A 17,538-nucleotide genomic window follows, 5' to 3' on the forward strand; every position below is an offset into this window, starting at 1 on the left:
ATCGGCGCGCCGTTGTCGCCCGTGGCCCGAACGAGAACGGAGGCGCCAGACGGAAAGAGAACACGCCAAGGCACGAAATGCGACCGGGGGGGAGGTGGCACGGCGGCTAGAACGTTTCGTCCTCATCACAGCCAGCGGCGCTCGTCTTGCGACAGTTAATCGAGCGCGAGGAATGGGGGAGGTGTCTTCGTGGCGCCTCGATAAGATCGACGCGCGATCTGCCACGCACCTCCACGCGCGCTCGCTCGCAGTCGAACCGCAACCGCCGCCGCGGACACGACACACGAGGGCTCGGTCAGCTGCTGCTGCTGCTGCTTCCACGGGACGATCGCGTGCTCTGCTCGGATCTTGCTCCCCGCGAGAGGCGAGAAACAGGAAGGGCACGACACGTGCTGCGAACTGAATTCCGCCGCTAGGCGGCGCGGTCGTGTGTAAGAAGCTGGCACGTAAGTTGGCAACCAAGTACAGGATAATCGAAACTGTAAATAGACAACCAGGGGTCATCAGAAAGAAAGTGAGAGAAATAGAGACCGCGAATTGGATGCAAAGAATGGAAACAAAAAGGACAATGGAGATTAACAAGAAGGAGAAGAAAGAAATTAGAAGGGAAAATTTGTACGATAACACAAAGGGCAGTGCCTTGATATTTGAGGCTCGAGCCGGTTGCCTAAGGACAAAAAACATATCGGAACAAATATTCGGAACTAGATGAGACATATGTATGCTGCAGTAAAGATCCAGAGACAATTCAGCACATCCTGATGGAATGCGACCGGATCCACCCAGCGAGAACCGTAGGTAACGTGCAACTCCCAGAAGCGCTTGGGTTTAAAGTGGAAGGAAACAAACAGATCAGCCGTAGAGATCAGCAAGAGACGATTAGAGTACTGGTGGAAAAAAAAGCAGGGAAAAGATGGATACGACCTGATCTCTTAAAATCATAGGCAGCGGTACAAGGTAAATTTTTTGAAAAAGAAAAATAATGAGAGGGTATATAAAAATGCTAGATAAAGAACATGTATAGTATACCTGATTAAATCAAGCAGGCTAGGTGACTATTTGTCGCCGCCCCGTTTCAAAGGGGATGCCAATAAATCATCATCATCATCATCATCAGCTCTGTCGGGTTGGGTATTCTAGGTAAGCCGGGTGGTTTGGAGCATTCCCACGTAGAATGGTAGAGGTTTGGGTGACCACCACAGAAAGGACATTTGTCGGGGTACTGGCTAGGGTAAAAAGTGTGGCGGAGAGCAAGGCTGGGGAACGTATTAGTTTGGAGCTGACGCCAAGCGGCTGCATCTGCACGGTTTAGCTTCACGTGTGGTGGGGGGAATATTCTACGGGATAGTCTGTGGTGTTGTAGTATATGCGTGTATGTAAGCGGTATCGTTTCCACCTTGTCTGGGTTGGACTGGTCTTCCACCGGTGCCTGGAGGGTTAGGCCTCGGGCTGCCGCATGAACGCGCTCATTGCCAGGGAGAGACGCATGCCCAGGTGTCCAGACTAGGTGAACTAGTGGAATGTTTTGCTTCTTGTGTAGAATTTTATGAGCGATCGGTGAAATCCGTCCTTGTGCGTAGTTTCGACATGCTTGCTGCGAATCTGTAAGAATATGTATGATCTTATCTGGGGGTTGAGCGCTGATGGCGAGGGCTATGGCACATTCTTCGGCTTCCGTGCAGTTGTCAGTGCGTATTGTGGCTGATAATAGTGCTTCGCCCCTCCAGTCGGCCACCGCTACCACTTTGGCTGTAATGTCAGGGTAGCACGCGGCGTCTGTATAGAAGGTGTCGAGGTCGTTGCAGTATGCTCGGTGCAGTGCCATTGAACCAAAGATCGGTAGGCTGGTTGGTTTGGGAGCCCACGGTAAAACCACAAATGAGGCAGTGAAGGGCGACATGGGTTGGGCCTCTCTTGAAGCCAGAGAAGCCCGGAGCAAAATTAGTGTTGAAGAAAGAATCGGGAACATGGATGAAAATAAATGAGCGCTAAAGTGCACAAGTATCTGTATACCCGAAAAACGTGGACACAGAATGGAGGAAGAGGTCAAGAAAGTTGGCGACCAAGTATACAGGGTGATTGAAAGTGTAGATCGACAACCAGGAGTAAACCGAAAAAAAAGGGACAGAAAAAGAGACCATGACTTGAATGCAAAGAATGGAAACAAAAGTGACCATGGAGAGTTACAAGAATGAGAAGAAAGAAATTAGAAGGGAAAATCTGTACGATAACAACGATAACACAAAGGGCATTGCCTTGCTATTTGAGGCTCGAGCCGGTTGCCTAAGGACCAAAACATACCGAAGTAAATATTGGGAACTAGCTGAGGCATGTGTGTGCTGAAGCAAAAATCCGGAGACCAGTCAGCAGATCCTAATGGAATGAGAAGGGATTAACCCAGTGAGACCCGTAGTTAACGTACACCTTCCAGAAGAGCTTGGATTTAAAGTAGACGGAAGTATCAACCGGTCAGCAGTCGAGATAAGTAAGAGACGTTTATAGTATCGGTGGAAAAAAAGCAGGGAAGAGATTGATACGACCAGATCTGTCACAGTCACAGGTAGCGGTAAAATGTAGATTTTGAAGGAAAATATGAGAAAAATATTAAGGAGATGTGTGCAGAAAGGCTAGATAAAACACATGTATAGCATACTTGATTAAATCAAGCAGGCTAGGTGATTATTTGGCACCGCTCCGTTTCGAAGGGGATGCCATTAAATCATCATGATCTCTTGTGTATGATCACTTGCATTTTAAAACACTCGATTCAGTCGTTTCCAGTGTGCTCTGTCTCGCTCAATTATTTTTTTTTCCCGCGCTATAAAAAAGAACGCGCGAAATATGAAAATGGCCGCATGATTACGCGTCCGCGCGCCCCAACACCAGCGGTCCCAGGCGTTAACGCGGCTATTGTCATATTTCGCGCGTTTTATTTATAACGCGGAAAAAATATTTACGTGAGACAGAGCACAACGGAAACAACCGAATCGGGTGTTTTAAGACACACATTATTTTTCTATCGAAACTCGCGCCATCGATTCAGAAATTCAAAAGGTTGTGGATTAATCCAATCTAATTATCGACAGTTCAATTATGAAAAAAAAAACCCTCCGAGTACAGTACGTCACTGCTGACAGAATACCATTGGTTGCGTCCTCGTAAGTTCTATTTCTTTTAAGAGCTTGTCAAACGTTAGCTGGGGACACCCTGTAGATAGATATCGCTCTCGACCCGTTTCGCTAACGGTGCGTCGTCGAGGACTACTCGTTGGCTTCATTCACCACATGCAGCACTCGTGAATTTTGTGATAGCGATGAATTAGGCTAGTTTGTGGACATTCGTTGCCAATGCGCCACCTACAGCCGAACCAACAGGGGCGGAAGGAAGACCTGAAGCTCTCAACAGAAAGAAGGCGTAGTCATTCAACACCTGGAGCATACTATACTACACGTGTGGGCCTTTACGTTCTAAGTCTTTTATCTGGCTGAGAGATACGCATAGAGTACGGTCGGGCGTATTTTCCACTAGTGTTTCACGCAGCCGCCGCAATCCAAGTCCCCTTCCCCTTTAGCTGGGAATGAATGAATCAGCAAAGGAGTGGCTCAACGCTACAGAATATTATTGGAAATCCCATCTGCTTGTTTCGTGACGTTGACGTGTTGAGGGGAAATGCGAGGAGCGGCGGTCTCTCTGCTGGTGGTACTGCCTCCACGTGGGTTTAGCCTCAAACCCTGTCCCGACATTTGCTCTCCCTTACCGACACTGTGCAGTTGTCGGATCGGCGTTAGCACGTGCCCGTCGATAAAGCGTAACGCAACAAATTGGAGCAAATGGATGGGAGAGGCCTGCTTCCCTGAATTTTCTTCCGCACGAAACATGTGGAGGTTTGCTTCTTCGCAAGCTGTCGGGTTCTTTCTTTCTCTCCACGCCCCATGGGCAGATGAAACAAGTTAAACTCAGATTAAAATTAAACTTCCACGATCGGACGAAACTTACCACGTCTCCCATTTCTTTGTGCAGTCTGCGCATAGTGGAGAAAGAGCGTGCCATGCCCAGGGTGCAGGAGTTTATAATAGCGCTGTCCGTCTTGTGTTTAAAAAGTGGTGTGATGTTACAGTACAAAAGTTACCCTGCGCATACGTCATTCCAATAGAGGGCAAGTGTGGTGGTCTGGGCGTGTTGGTACATGTTGACTTCGTGTACGTGCAGCACAAAAAAACTAGGACAAAAAAAAAAAGAAAGAAAAGAAAGAAAGAAAGAAAGGTCAACCAAGCGTCTACGTTAAAGAAGACAGTTAAGGTGACGTACATGGCGGTTCAAATAATTCTACGATAAATGTTGAATATATATCTAGTTCTGTGTCTTTCTGTCTCCTTTGCGTGCTCAATATTCACTCATACGTATTTCATTCGCGTCGTATTTCACGCGCCTTCTTTAGTGTCGACACTTGTCTCTTTAGTGTTGACACTTAGTGGACCCCTTTATTTCTTTCTCTTTCTTTCTTTTTTTTAATAGACAGGACAGATGGCCCGATATGCATGCAGTCTATGGTGCAGTGCGGCTAATTTTTTTACTATATGGGCGCTAATTACAACTGTACCATCAATTTCCCCTAACTTAAAATTATTTCTCGTTCCTTGTGGGCACCGCGGCAAAACCGACTTTTAGATGCCATTGCTTCGCGTAAGCCATGCTTAGTCCAAGCAAACTCGCTTCATTTCCCAAAAGTTTGCCGCACGGCGGCTTTGCCTCAACATGTCTTTATCTACGGCCGTGCACCATTTACAGGCGTTTAGTGCAATGCGGTTAATTTTCTACTATACCGGCTCTAATTACGCCTGTACCGTTAATTTTACCTTACCTGCGACTTACTCTCGCTTCTTGTCTCTCTGATACTTACATTTTGATACGATTTTCAACTCGCTACGACGCTCTAGAGTCACGAAAGGGCCGTTTTATTTTTTGTTAGTGGTTACAGGATACCCAGATCCCAGATACACCAAACATGTGTAAAGTCAGCTAAGAATACCTTGTCTTCAAAAGAGAGACGAAGACACAATTAGCGCTGCATAGATAACTTGTCTGCGAGTTTGTCTTAGCCAGTAATTTGTAGTTTTTTTTTTCTTTCTTTTCCCCGTCACGTTTAACTTGGAGGCCAGCTAGGAGGGGCTCAAATCGACAAACATTTTTTCGGGTATCCCGGCTGAACTTTTTTGGCTCAGATCCATTTGAGTTAAGGCGGCAAACCAGGAACATCTACATTCGTGTTCCTGCGTGACCAGCGTCTAGTCGGCGTCTCATCCGCGTTGGCTTTCTCGTTCACGAGGCTGCCGCGGCATCCGGCCGGCCGCTTACCTTCAGCCAATAATCTCCGGCCTTCCCGGTGGATCTGTGAGAATGGCGTCGGCACCGCTGCCCACCCCCACTCCGTCGAGGAGCAGTGTTTTATATGCGAAAAGTCTAATCCAGCTTCACTGTTCTGAATGTATGAGGTTCTCGAATTGGCGCGCACCTGTGAAAGTTTACCGCGAACGCATTTTATCTCGAGGTTTTGCCGCAGACTTCCGGATGCGAGGGAAATTACATCATCATCACCTGACAATGCGGCACCATGGCACCTGGCCCACTTAATGCCGAACGGGAAGCCATTATTTCTCACCTGTTTGCCCCCTTCACGGCAAGGGAATGATGTAGACATTCGTGATGCTCCATTTCACCTCGGCAGCTAAGTTCGGGGCTTTTCTCGGCGGTCTTCGAGGAGATTGGTTGTCGATATCGAGGAATGATAGCCTAGCGATATCGAGGAATGATAGGTTACCTAGGCAACTCGCGATGTCATTGTAACGGAGCGTACGTGGCGCCATCTGTAACCGGTGCAAAAAAAAAAAAATAAATAAGAAAAATGCCGAAGCACTGTCGTGCTGTGACAGATGGCGCCACCATTCCGTTGCAGGGATGTCGCTATCTTTTGAACCGACAAGCACTTGCCATTGCTTTGGATGGGCGTTGTTCAGTCAGCATATGCGCCAACCTGTATGCTCCCGTCGCTCGTGCATCAGCGCTCGGACGCGCCAAATCGCCTTATAAATATTTGCTGACTCGATCATTAACACATCCCACGGGCGTGAGGTTCTCCTGGCTAAACTTCACTTTATGCTTCACTGTCGTCTGTGACAATTAATACTTCATGTCTCCGTCAGGAGCGATGGCTGCGTCAACAACAAAGAATTGAACGCAGCGCTCTAGGTTGCGCCGCCAGAGACAGCGTATGGCTGACACACCAGTAGGACTTTCCGAACGAGCAAGGAACGCTGGGAGCGGGCTTGCGGCTCAAGCTATGCAGATCGGTGACGGCGCACTGATACACATTTCAATAAGATATACTTGCCATAACTCTTTGTGGCTACATTCTCTGTTCCTGTGGCATTCAGTGGCTGCGGCTTCTGCGGTAACCTACTTTGACTAAGGAGTGAAATAGCGTTTCATTAATTTTCATCAGTTTGCCCTACGGCCATCGAAAGACGAAATAAATATTATTGCGAAGCTTTGACTATCGCCTGGAGCCCTGAAAAGAGCAGTCATGTGGTCCGAGAGTGCAGCGGCGCAAGCGTGGCGGCTGGTTGGGATGAAGGCTCACACGGTCCCTTTGACGTCGACGGGTTTATTGCAGGCCATAGGGCATGCTCGTAGAAGGTGGTGCATGTCTGCCTCTCACACTGGCGCAGGACATAACGGACATTTAGACCCCGACTTCGCGTGGAGGAAAGGTGTGATGTGCGCACTCTTGCGAACCCTCCGGAAGGATACCTCGTCCTGGCGGTGTTGCGAAGTCCGAGGGTCCGAGAGGCCACGAAGTTTCCATGGAGGTGCCGTGCCAGGTTCCGGGAGAAGGAGAGGTCCAGAGAGATCGGAAAAGGGTTTTATATACAACTGTACATGGTATTTTACAAGAAGGGCTCCATGATATTGGAGCCGTCTTCATGCTAACGTCTTTGCAAGTTCTAGTGTTTACATCTCCGAGCGTCTACACAACACTCAAGCCCCGCTTTTTATCAGTTCATTTCCCCATATCACTCGTTGAGGGAATTCACTGTAGTTCTCCTCGGCCAATCAGCATTTTCGACCTGGTCGCAATATCCCGCCCATGATGTGGCACCGTTCCGCCCGGGCTCCGCCCCCGATGTTGCTTGTCCGCCGCAGCATGCCAGGCAACGGGTGGCAACTTCGGAACCAAACGTCGAAGCTTTCCCCACGGAAATGCCTGACTTTGGGCCCCTGTAAGGATTAGTGGCCTCCCCGTGACGGCCAGCTTGTCAGTCAGGAGACTGGCCTTCGCGGAAGCTACCGCCGAGCCCCGTCGTAGTCCGGGCGGGTGCAGGTGCTTCACGGAGATACACCAAGAGCGACGTTGCCATTTTAGCGACGCACAAGGCCGATTTCTCATTGCAGCCTGCGGTCTAATTGTTACTCCATTAGTCCCGGGTGACGGTGACACTCCAGCACTCCACAGCTGCACGCCTGTCGGTGAGGCATCTTTTGTTCCGAAGGACCGCCAGGCACAACAGCGGGTGAGGCCAAACGACAGGTCAGAACTTCGAGGACGTAGGTAGGATGGCTCGCGTTTTTCAAGCGAAGCTTGTATTGCCTTACAAGTGTCGGTGGTGGTGGTGTCACGCTAAAGCCCTATCGAAAATCTGTCGAAAACTCGCGTCTCGTTCACTTGGTATATACAAAAATTGTCATGGAAGGGTACGAATGTGTGACTAACATGACTGATAGGTCATGGCATCAATAACATCACGTACTCGTCAGTTACGTCACGATTAACGATAATAAAATCACGTGTGGCGCAAACCAGCATTGGATAAGTGGGTATGAGCCAGGGACAAGAAAGAAAGAAAGAAGGAAGAAAGAACGGAAGGAAGAAAGAAAGAGAGAAGGAAAGAAAAAAAAGCCGTCTGCTCCCAGAGTAGAGCAGGTGCGGGGAAAGCTGCGCCTGATCACATGACGCGCGCGACCAATCAGGGTCGTTTAGTGTCGCGGGGAGGGAAAGGGAAGGAAAGGGGGGTTGGTACGTGCGCGCTTCGCCGGGTTTCTCTCCCCTCAGATAAGTTTCGGCGTCCGGATGGGAAGATCGCGCGTGGTGCGTTCCACCGAGGAGCAGGCTACGTTTGAGCAACGGTGCCGCGAACTCGCTCAGAAAAGGGCTCGTCATCGACGTGTCGATCCAAGTGTGAGGATTTCCAAAGCGCAGACGAAACGCCAGCGAAGATCCGCGGACTTCGAGTTGTGGGAGCGCGATGTTGAGGTCAAATGTCAGCGAAGAGCCGCCGACCAAGGGTTTAGGGCAATCGAACTGGAATGCCTGCGACGGCGTCGTCTTGGCACAAACTTCGCTTACCCACATTTTCTCTACAGGGGAAGGGCTCTGAATGTTTTATGTCCATGGCACGGCCGGCCTCTTCTGGCGATCTCCAATTACCTCGCTCTTGCTTTAGGCTGCAAAATTCTTTGCCGGCGAATTTCCAAATTTCTTCCGTTGACGCCTGTTGCTCTAAAAGACGGTTGATCTACTCTACGCCATTAGTTGACTTACCCACTTCTCTTCTTCTTGATCGCAATCCTGTTTGCACTCGAATTCATTATGCCCTCTTCCCGTCTATTAACGGCACAGCTACAATTTCTTGCTCAATCGCATGTTACGTGGTCCTTAGTTTCCCAAGTTTCTTTGTTATCGTAAAGGTCTAGCCTCATGTGTTAATACTGGATGGAATACACCGATAAAACAGCTATTTTTGAGGATGACAGTGAACTGCCCTTTACGACTACCTGCTAATACCTGCAGGTATGAGCTCCTACCCATTTCTAGTAATGTGTTCGTATTGTGCATATCACTCGATGGGTCCAAAATTCAAGGTGTTGAAGCGTTATAAGACGGTGCTATCCCAGAAGCATGGGGTTTAAAGAGGATTAAATGGGCCGATAATGGTACCACGTGAACCATACGTGTTCCCGCAAAGGCTTTAAGACGGCTTCCAATGCGAGCCAATCCCGGATGTATAGTGAGTCAAAGGCGTGGACGGGTCGAACCTCATCTGATCCTGATCCACTCAATACCAATCACAAATAGTTTTTTTTTACCGCGTAAGCTGTTATGGCCTCATTCTAATAGCCGTTTTGGTTCGCGTTGTTGTCCGTCGCCGCCGCCGCGTAACCGCTATCGCCCGAAATGCGAAAAAAAAGGACCCGGTTTTCGCCAGGATCGAGCCCAGGCTCGCTGCGTGGGAGTCGGATACTTTACCACTGAGCCATGCAAGCGCTTGCTATCAGCGTCAGAAAAAGGCCCGATAAATGCGCCCTGGGCAGGCGCGCAGGCGCAGACGACCAGAGCCTCCGCGAGTATGATGGCGCCATCTTGTTAAGGCGCCTGCAGAAGGAGCGTGCCCAGGCGCAGACGACGAGATGTGATTCAGACGAGGCGCGCAATAAACGCGATCCCGTTGTGAGATGTGCGCCACGTATTCTCGGTACATCTTCGGTACACGTTATGGCGTCTCCTGGCAGGGTACGAACCGTTGCTGAAGCGAATCGTAGAGCTACGTGCGCGGCTACAACCAAGCATCATCGGGCTTAGCAGACTGCTGTGCATTACAAAGAGAGCATTACAAACCGCAGCTTGCCGTCGACTCCGGGCGGACAGTTGAGATCGCTCTCGTCAAAACGAGGTGAACAGACTGCCGCGAAGACCCTGTTGTGCGTGGTGCCGAAATTGCTACTCTTAAGCTGCTCCACCAGCTTACGCTGTGACTGTGCTGCGTGTGCCGCGCAGGCCTGTGACATTTTTCCTCGCAGGCTGTGATCTCTTGTTTTAATTTTTTGCATGTTGTTACCCGAACCTACACATAATATTTACCAGTTAAAGTCGTCAATCATTTGTTGCGTCTTCTCCAACGTTGCTGAATAGGATAATGTCGTCGGCAAACGTACGTTGTTGCCGCGAAGTCATAGTTAATTGTCTCTGTCGATTCTCCGCCAACTCAGTACTTCTCTTGCCAAGTCGTCCGCAGTAGCAAAGCGATTGTTCTGAATATTCGCGACCTAAAATTTTGTTTACCGTGTTTTGTGGCGTATGGTCGGTTTTCGAAATCGCAACTGGCAGTGCGATGGTGTCCCACCACTGAGTTCCAGAAGGAAGAAAAAAATCAGACTGAGTCTCCTTCTGCGGATTGCTCCTCCAGAGGTAACTTGTTCCTGGTTGCCTGTCTCCGCAGCCTTGGATATGACAAAAAGCTTGGGCCTTTCTCCTACAGAACATCTCAACTTCCGCATACAATTTCTCGACGAGATGTGATTCAAGTGCTATACCGGCTTTCCTGCGTGACACAGTTCAACTTTTGACAAGTCCGAACTTTACAGTCTCAATCGTGAAGAGCGCTTCAAGCGAAAAACCGACTCCCCCTGTCAGAGTTCCCCAGATTGGTACAGAAACGTGCTTCGTGTGATAACATCAGCTGTTAAAAACTGCAGCAATCTCCAGGCGATCTTTTGATGTCCGCAAACAGATGAAGAAGACGTATGGAGGTTAAACCCTGCGGGAAGTGTATACACGTTGCGCATGTATGTACATACATACTGTCGAGGGCCTTAAATTGCGTAATTGTTCATCAGAGTGGAAATTGCCCTTTGTGGAACTGAAGCCTGACAGAGAACTTCCTGAAAGTTTGTAACGATCCTCATGTCGAGTTCTACAGACTGCAGGGTTCTGTGTGAGTACTGCAGCAGTGGCTAGAGATTGCATTTATAAACCCTTGTGGGCTTTTGGGCATTCGCTCTCAAATTATACTGTTCTTGATGTATGCTGTACTAAGAGTTTGTACAGAACTGGTAAAGTATTTTCATCACTGGCTAGTTTCTCACACGGAAGCTGAAAGAGTCAGCCTTTCTATTTATTTATTTTTTTCTGCGGAGGCGGCGCGCCTTGCTGTTCAAGTGTGCGGGATGACGTCTTCCTTTAGTAGTGCTTGGTGGGTCCAGAGAAATGGCACAAGCCTCGATAATAAATGGTTGTAACGTTTACCACTCGTATACCCCGAGATAGAATACAGAAAAGTTCTAGCTTAGTTGAAGTAGGTGACATTGCTGTCAACCAGCCTGACTTCGTTCTCCGGTTAGAGGTAGATTACGTACAGAGTGAAGAGACACTCGGAAGCATCCTTTGCGCTCATATATCGGCTGACAAAGTATAAACGCCTGGTCTTTCCTGCAATACTACCGTATAGATTAGCATCAACAACCATGTATACGTTATCAGGCTCCGGAGCGTCATGCGTAAAGGAGATCTGCTGTAGTTCGAGGGACCATATCTTAAACCCAGCCCAGACATAGTACTTATATTCTGATATGACTCATACTCCTATCCATTTTGTCCGTAGAACTCACCTCAGTTCAGCCTCCAGTGCTTCTCTCATGCGAATGAGCTGGCTCGAAACGTGACTGCACCAAGCTTAATTTCAGCTGAGTGCAGTTTCAGACAAAGCTATGCTAAGTTTCAGGACTTGTGGCTACTTCCTTTATAAAGAGCTATGCTACGCCAATCGTAAGCTGTATATGCACCTGTAAACACCGATATCTACAAAGCAAATCCCTCGGACTGCAGTATGCTGAAGAACGCGTCGTCATGCTTAGTCCACAACTTCCCATTACCAAGCTTCATTTATTCTGTGTTGATTCTGTGTTGAAATGAACGCGAACTCACTCACCTTGGCATTCTGCGTTCATTTTAACGCAGAATGCCAAGTAGTGAGCTCCGCAGCTAGTACATTTACGATGCAATTCGGTACAGTGATTTCTTTCCCATTGGCTGACACTCTCAGCCTTCGATTTTGAGAGGCATGCATTGAGTCACAGACGAAGCAGATTAACATCTGTTAGAAGGAAGGACGAAAAGGCCTATCGTTATTCCTATATCACATATCCACATCTTAATCCGAGCACAGATCACTGAGAACGTGGCGCTAAGAGCGCCTGCGTTCCCATGCCACTCACATCTCGGCGTCACGCCGATCGGTAGCTTGAGATAAGAGATTGTAGTGGGGGGCTATGGGGGATATCGCGGCCGTCTGTGGCCGCGTTGCGAGGCTCGCAGTAAACAGTGATGCGGAGTCTCTTATCTCCATATGTACTCTCGGTGCTGCGGTACCGTTGCCTAACCGCCGCCGCCCCACGAAACGGCAGTCAAGGACAAACCCACTCACTGTAAACGTAGAAGATTTATCGCCGCGCTTCTCATCTCGGTGAGTTCCTTGCAGCAACGTCTTGACAATGCTACGCGGAAGATGATCAAAAGCAAGGGGTATCCCGGGGAACCCAATCTCGAAGTACCGGCCCCAAAGAACTCGGCTTGCCTCAGCTGTTATCGCCGACGTTCGGAAATCTGGAAGCTGGAGTCATGATTTCGGTTCTAGAAAAAGACGAAAAGGAACGTGAAACTGGCTGTTTCACGCTTCCACTGTTGCCGTGAATGATATAATCGCTTGTGCGAGCGGTGGACTGTATTGGAGCTGTTGCTGCTCCACGAGACGGAGCAACGCATTCGTTGATTTCGAGCCGACAGTCCAGTCGCGGAGAAACAAACGTCCTTGTAGAACAGTCCACGTGGCTTGCTTCTACTTCTGGCGTGTGTGTTGTAATAACTATTACGTTGGTCGGAAAAACGAAGGCGGTAGAGCGGGCATGTGCTTTCATGAGGCCGCACTTTCCCTATTTAGGAAAAGTCACGGCCCCCGAGATTTGCGCGCAACCAGCCGGCGCGCGCAAATCTCTGAGGCCATGGTAAAATAAACATGATGCCGATGGAAGTTGGGTGTAACTGAAGATGAGAGTAAAGAAAGGCACGCGCGTTCTGTGGCACACGTGACGGGGTTGTCGGTGTTTATGATAGACGGCTTTTGTAGCTGCAAGAAGCTTTCTTTCTTTTATAATATAGGAGATCAGTAGTATACTTAGGTCGGAATGGTGTAAAATACCGTTAGGGGGTTGAACACAATAAAATTGGGAGCCAACGATGGCTCACTAGTCGTGTAAACAGGAGCGTACGGCGCTTTAAAGTATGTAGTCGTGTTCAATGGGCCATTGAAACCATTCTCCGGCGCGCAATAAAGAGAGATGCTGACTTTAATGAGAAGCTGTGGCTGTTAGCCAGGTTGCCTGCTTCACCTGCTACTTCAGGTGTTAGGCATGAAATATCACATACACGAATACACAGACGGCCCAGTCGATTGCAGGTCATTGCAAGGAAAGTCAACAGCACGTCTGAAGGATTCGCCGGCTCGGATCTTCAATAGCAGCACGAGGTGACCAAGAGTGACTCGAAAGGCTAATATTTTTTGGTTTCACCATTTGTCCTGGTATATCTGAACAGCTGGAAAGGTGGATCAGATGGCGATCCATAGCTGCGATGCACCGGTCCCGATGAATATGGTTCGTTCTGATAAAGCTTCCTTGGCATCTTAATTATACAACTCGCAAATACACTGCCGATGAAAGAGTGACGTTTAATGTGGTGTCCTCTAGTAACGAACGTATCTTTCTTTCACGGGGTCCGAAACGCCTCACACAACCGCATGTAAACAACAAACGCAGGTGCTACCGAGGTAATTGTTGCCTACAGCCATCTCAGGTATCATTCATTCGGAGACAGTCAAAACAAGGCGGCACGACCAAGGCGTCTCGCGGTTGTTTGCATTCCTCGTAGCAGATGCGGAAGACAGGGGGAATTAAACCGGGGGCCACTGTGCAACGAGATAGAGGGACGCGCTCGCGTGGCCCGCAGTGCATCGAATTTCGTGTTTTGACTTCCTCCTCGCGCGAGTATAGATAACAGCCGACCAGCTGCGTGCAGCCATGGGACCGAACGAAACACCTACAAGAGGCCAACAACAAACGACATCAAACCACAACGCCAGATCTGTTCCGAGGAAGAAGTCGCGCCGGCAGGAGGAGGGAAACGTGGTGGCGGCGGCGGCGGCGGCGGCGCCGCCGCTCATGATGAAGTGGACCGGCGTAATCCATCACGTTGGCCGACATTCCCGCCCCCAGGCCAAGAAGGACCAAAGCCGCCAGTCTTCAGCAGGGAGCTACGCGAGGGCCCCGACGCCGTCGCCGAGTCATGGCGCCGCTTCGTCTCTGAAGCAGATGACAGCGGTCGGCGTCGTCTGCGACGTCCGGAATGGCAGACGAGAGACGGACGGCGACCGTATATGCGCTACGTAGTACTACGTTCCCGCCACGCGCCGATGGCTATACGTCGCGCCAGCAACGGCAGACGATTCTGGGGGCACACTGCATGCTACTTGAGCGATCGGGTCTTCCTCGTTAGGCCTAGCTCCCTTTTCCCTTCCCGAAGAAGAGCAGCGGTCTGGGAAGGAAACATCGCGGCGTGTTTTGCACCAGGGTGGGAAGGGCATGCGGCTGCCACGGGCTCGATGGAAAGGAGGCTGCAAGCGGAACCCAACGGTGCCTTCGCTGTTGTCCCTCTTTTTTCCTTTCTTTCACACACACACTCTCTTCTGAGTCGAACTTGGCCGTCCGTCTATGACATACGCTACTTCTACACACGCACACACACACATACACACGCACAACCACGTACGCATCCCGTCACAGCAGAGTGTGCTGCGCGGCAGTTTGTGTGGTGTGTAGAGAGACCTGCTGCGGGCATTCACCTCCGTTCCGTTGCGGCGGCATCTTCAAGGAGAGGAAAAACAAAAGGTGCGTATTCGTATAAGGCCCTTCGCTACGTTGCCGCGCGCGCGACGTCGGGCCCGGCCATGTGCCTCGCGAGGAGGGATAAGTCGCTCGTCGCGGCTCGCTGGCACCTAGTAGTGTTTTTTCCGCTCCACTTGGCTCGGGTTACGGTTCTCGCGGCTGATATCTCTCGCGTCGGCGCCTGCAGGACTGCGGCTGGCGCGAGAGCGCCGCGAACACACGGCGCCGCGGCGTTTGGCGCCGCTGCCGCGCAGAAAGCTGGCGGCTGTCTGGACCGTTGCTGCCCGCGGACTCCTTCCAAGGGACGCGCTCTCGTGAACTGCACCCCTCTTCCAAATCGCCCCCCCCCCCTCCGCCCCCTCGAAGAAGTGGACAAACCCCCCCACGACACCAATCGTGTGTGCGCCGTTTCTCCTTGACACCCGGAAAAAAACCGACCGACCCACAGCGCGGAAAGTTTCCCGTGTTTTTTAAAGCGGCTCCCGGGTCTCGTTCGTCTTCGGCCCTCCGTCCCTTCCCCCCTTCTCCATTCATAATAATCTCCCACTCCCGCCTTTTGTACATACCAGACCTGTAATCCGACACCAGGCGCCGAAGACCTTTCGTGCCCCAATTTCCAATAACCTTGCGACCTGTTGCCTATTCCTTTAGGATTGCGCAGCGAAACCCTTTACGTCTTACCCCGTCTCAAGAAGTGGACATTCCTCGAAGATCAAGAAGGGGGTGCGCGTACTTGCCCTAGTACTACCGCGTACACGAGGGAAAGAAAAAAAGTGCTGAGTGGGCAAGGCTGTAATCGCGGGTGGCTTTCTTTGAAGCCGGACTATGAATAGCGACAGTGGACTTCCATGGCATCTTGTTCTCGCTGCGTCCTGACGTGCTGGCGAGCAAGTCACTGACACCGTTTGCTGGTGAGTCGTCTCTGGCTTCTATTTCCATTTTTTTGTTGTTGCTCGTAAGCTGTCTGCCGGCGGATGAATGACCGAATAGCGCGCTGTAAGCTTGCTTTTTTTTTTTAACTTGCAACTAAAACAGAGAGAGATATGCATAGCCGGGGTTGTGCATGCACGCTTCTGACAGCTGTAAACGCAAGCAACTTGCGCGTTGGGCTTCGGAACAGGTTACTTAATCGCGAATATCTCGGAACTCGCTGTAGGTCATGCGGCCGCGCCATGTTGCAATGAACTGGAAGCGTTCTTCCCCGACTAGATTACGCGCGAATTGAGGCACACTTCTCAAGACAAGTAAGAGATTGGAGCTCCGAATTTTGCTGTCGTCATGACGATACAGCCCATAATCCGAGTCTGGTATATCAATGCTCCCCCCTTGTCCCTCAGTGATCCGTGACAGTCTTTGTTCTTTCACACTGCTCAGAGTTTTCAGGAGTATGCGCTGCGTTGTGCCAAGCAAGCGACCTGTCACGCTGTGTCAATCAGACAAAATGTCAAACTCTCGGCAAGCGGTGCAGGGAAAGTGTGCACAAAAGCCGTTGCCTCAGACGTGTGCTTACTTTCACACAGCTCCTTCAAATGACACAACAGTGATGAGTCAATCTTCGTGGCATCATGACAAAGCCTTCCTGGGGCCCACTTGGGAAGATCTTTATCGAATGAAACCGGGCTTTGCGAAATTGTCTGGTCTAAGACTGTACACGCCAGTCACAGCTACTAAGAGCTCGCACTACAGACAAGCCACGGACCAATTGCGAAGCGTTTTTAAGCTCGAAACTTGTTGTGACCCTGGCCTCTGGCTCTGGTATCAAATCGGCCTCGAAGTATCAAGTCGTACGTTGCCGGGTCATCCATTGGTGTGACTTAAGATGAAAAAAGTACGCGCTAACGCGTGATGATGATTAATTTGGCTTTTTGGTGCGGAATCAACGAAGGTCTGACATCGAGAGTACAGTGGTGAGGTAATCTGCATACCGGGTATTTCATTTATTGTAAGCTTAAAAGCCCGATGGCATAACGTAAGCAGAAAGAAACGAAGTACTAAAATTACGGCAGAGCCCATCTCACGATGACTGCGCATGGTAATGTGATTAGCATTCAAGCAATGTATCGACACAGCGTATTGCTGAGATAATTAACGTTCATTCAAAATCTGTATAGTAGTCATTCAGAGACTTCGTTGCTTCGGCTACATGCGACATACACTGTCTCCTGTGTCGGCCGCCCACGTTGCTACGACACTCGCTTGCAGAGGTCGCCCATTTTACCATCGTCACCGTTTTCTGAAATGGTGACGATGGTAAAACGCCAGCGTGACGACGTTGACGCATGACGAGAGGCATGACGAAGATGGCATGACGAAGTTACAATGACGACGATGGACATGAAAACACGACATGACAACGAATGCACGATGACAACTGTATGATGACGACGCAGTGGCAAAGATCGCATGACAGCGGTATGAAGACAATGGGATCACAACGCGAGTCTCTGACGACAATGGCAGTGACAACGGCTGTATCTCGAACAGTGTATGAGGACGACGGCAGGACATGAGTCGGATGACGAAGCTGGAGTGACGATCGTCTGAACGACCGCGACGGCATCTTGGCGATCGCGTATGACAAAGAATGCGTGAGGACTGTATGACGAATATATGGCATGGCGACGACGAAGGCATGACGAGAGTCGGATGACGAAGTTGGAATGATGACGATGCAACGCCCACGAAGTCAGCACGACCACGAGCACATAGCTAGCGGCCTAGGATACTAATCTGGGCCAGCCACTGGGCCGGCGTAGAAGACCACGGCGGCAT

At 50.1% G+C, this 17,538-nt stretch overlaps 1 protein-coding gene across 4 annotated transcripts in view; it reads left to right on the plus strand.

The window, feature by feature from the left end:
- Nucleotides 1-17,538, plus strand: part of LOC119446288 (uncharacterized) — a 51,536-nt gene that overhangs the window by 19,331 nt on the left and 14,667 nt on the right. Inside the window, exon 1 of one of the 4 annotated variants that reach the window (XM_049664060.1) lies at nt 13,953-14,769. The exons of 1 other annotated variant lie outside the window; for it this stretch is intronic. The gene's annotated coding sequence lies outside the window, so the exon portion shown is untranslated. 2 more of the 4 variants (XM_049664059.1, XM_037710686.2) reach the window with 2 other exon arrangements.

The sequence above is a fragment of the Dermacentor silvarum genome, chromosome 3 (assembly GCF_013339745.2).
Source record: "Dermacentor silvarum isolate Dsil-2018 chromosome 3, BIME_Dsil_1.4, whole genome shotgun sequence".
NCBI classification, from domain to species: domain Eukaryota; kingdom Metazoa; phylum Arthropoda; class Arachnida; order Ixodida; family Ixodidae; genus Dermacentor; species Dermacentor silvarum.